The sequence below is a fragment of the Bombus impatiens genome, unplaced genomic scaffold (assembly GCF_000188095.3).
Source record: "Bombus impatiens unplaced genomic scaffold, BIMP_2.2 scf_0129, whole genome shotgun sequence".
Taxonomy (NCBI): Eukaryota; Metazoa; Arthropoda; class Insecta; order Hymenoptera; family Apidae; genus Bombus; species Bombus impatiens.
The window spans coordinates 255,627-258,006 of NT_176548.1; the positions used below are offsets into that span (position 1 = coordinate 255,627).

Genomic DNA, 2,380 nt, shown 5'->3' on the forward strand with positions numbered 1-2,380 from the left:
CTGAGGGGGGTATTTTGAGCAGCCGGGACATCCATCACCGGGTGTCAACGTGATTGTCTTGTGTCGCGTTCACCGTGGAAAAGTATTGACACGGAGAGAGTAACCAAGCCGCGCGATTACCAACCCATACCGCTTGCGAATCGAATGACGTTTCCCATTTAGCGTTAGCGAAACTAGCAATATTGCTAGTCATCTCGTGATCTGCTAATCAGTTTGTTGGCGAGTAGAAGAACGCAAAGAATTTTCGTAACATTCGATCGGCATTTTTGGACAGCATTATTTCAACCGACGAATGATATCGCGCAACCGCGGTCCGCTCGTGCTCGGCATTGTGTCGTATTTAAATGAGCTTTCTAATGCGTTTAGTTTGAATATCATGGCGGGCCAACGCGTCATCCTGTCCTCGGAAAGGTATTAGTCATTTTGTTGAATCTAGGTATCGATTTTAATTATATACAGTGGCTGTTTAATTTTATAGGGTGAGAGGAAATTCGAGGGATTTTCAATTACAAATTCAAATTCAAAAGTGAAAGATGTTTATTTGAAAATTAGAAAACTGTTATTCGGAATTATAATTTAAAAGATATCAGCATTTTTGTCGTTGTTGCTTTTCTTAGTAGTTTTCCCCTGTGAGACACATGCTCGTTTCGTCGAGCAGATTCAAAGGGAGTGGAATCGAGAGCGTCGTAACGAATAAACGTGATCGGCGTTGTCGTCAGCGTGCGGATTAAAGTCGACGAGAAATAAAAGCTGGTCGTTCGTTGGGAAAACAGTACGGGTGGTCAGAGAGTAGGTACATACGCTCACGGGAGGCGTCGATGCATAATCGGAGCGCACCCTCCCGTGGCTATCCGTTTTATTTATCCGATAACACGCCATTATGGGCGAATCGCGGATGCGGCTGTGTCGGTAACGATTGGCTATTTATAATAACACGTGGCATATGGGTAATTAGTTGCGCGTAAGCCGCGCTGAAAAACCGAACGGTGGCGTACGTGTCCAGAAAAATTACCGTCGTTTTTCATCCCTCCTCAAAATCCATTATTTTAGCTCTTGATTTTTCTCTCGTGCCGGCCTCTATACCAAGCCGCGCTGTATATAAACCGCGCGCAATTAACGTTTTGTAAAATCCCGCTCTTTCGTGACTCTCGATCGACTTTGACGCCTGTTTTGCCGCGACGCGCACGTATCTCGCACGAACAAGTAATTACGTTAATTCGATCGATGTTTTCTTTTGCCTTTGATATACAGGCGACGAATCGACGGCCATAGAAAGCCTGCTGGTAAATTTGAAGAGAATGGAAAGACGATCGCGAGCATCGAACCGGAAACACGTCGAGCAAAGGGAATCGAAGCGACAGACGACAAGGTGGCAATTGCAAAGGAGACGATCGGCAGTAGCAGCCAGTCTGATAAACGCTCTACTCTATTAACTCTTCCCCCTGTATTCTCTTCTTTCTTTCCCTTTTCCCTCTTTTTCTTTTGCACAGGTTAACGCGACTAATGGCGATAGGATAACGGAGGCAAAAAACCTGGACAAAAATTCGTGTCGCGGGTACGGTAAACGGAACGTCGGACAAAGAAACGGAGAAGAGCGACGCTTCCGGTGCAGTGGAGTCCTTCTGACGCGTGTCCGGTTGGTTGGTGCGGAATACCTTCCTTCTATGCATGCTCTTTCGACAAAAATTCGCGCTTTTTTCCCTCTCTTATCCAACGTTACACGTTACCCTCCTTTTTGCCGTACGCTCTGTTACAGTTCTGTGACGACGACGCGCAAACAATGACGAGGGTTACGTAACAGCTATGCACGAGAGAGGCAGCGTTCTCTGCTTGCGCTTCGCGCAATTCTCCCGTGCAGGGTGGCCAATGAGCAGTAACAGGAACGCCGCTAGCGAACCGCAGTCCCGTGAACGCTCAAACAATGCGTATCATACTCGGCCGACTTGCCTGAAAATCCGTCTGTCGTCGATCGGTTCACCTTCTCTTGTCCAACAGATTTTACCGCCTACGAAATATCAGACAAGTCTGAATTCAACTTCAAAGGGAAACTAATACGATATAGAGGAATTTATAGGGTGCTTGAAGCAGCAATTTTCTGTAAATAGTACCTTTTGTCTCTTTTTCACAACGAAACTTGGTCTACAGAGAGCAAACAACGTCGTGAACGAAATTGTTTTCTGGTGGCCGGACAGAAAGACACGAACACCGTTAGCCAGGGCACGTTCAAAGTCGTAATCTCGTGGGTTCCAGATATTTTCTCGTGACCGCAAAACAAGAGGAGGCAGCGGTTGCTTGGACGAGCGAATGCATCGGGCTGCTCGGTCCAACCGACGGGATTGTCCTTCATTACGCACGAAGGAAAGTGCAGTCATCGACGTGC

The 2,380-nt window shown here is 46.8% G+C and overlaps 1 long non-coding RNA gene across 2 annotated transcripts in view; it reads left to right on the forward strand.

Annotated features, from left to right (window-relative positions):
• The window catches only part of LOC117151255, a 5,495-nt gene extending 3,121 nt beyond the window's left edge, over positions 1-2,374 (forward strand). For both annotated transcript variants that reach the window (XR_004461036.1, XR_004461035.1), the window contains exons 3-4: positions 1,252-1,644; positions 1,757-2,374. This is a non-coding gene — a long non-coding RNA (uncharacterized LOC117151255). The remainder of the gene's footprint in view (positions 1-1,251; positions 1,645-1,756) is intronic.
• The last annotated feature ends 6 nt before the right edge of the window (positions 2,375-2,380 follow it).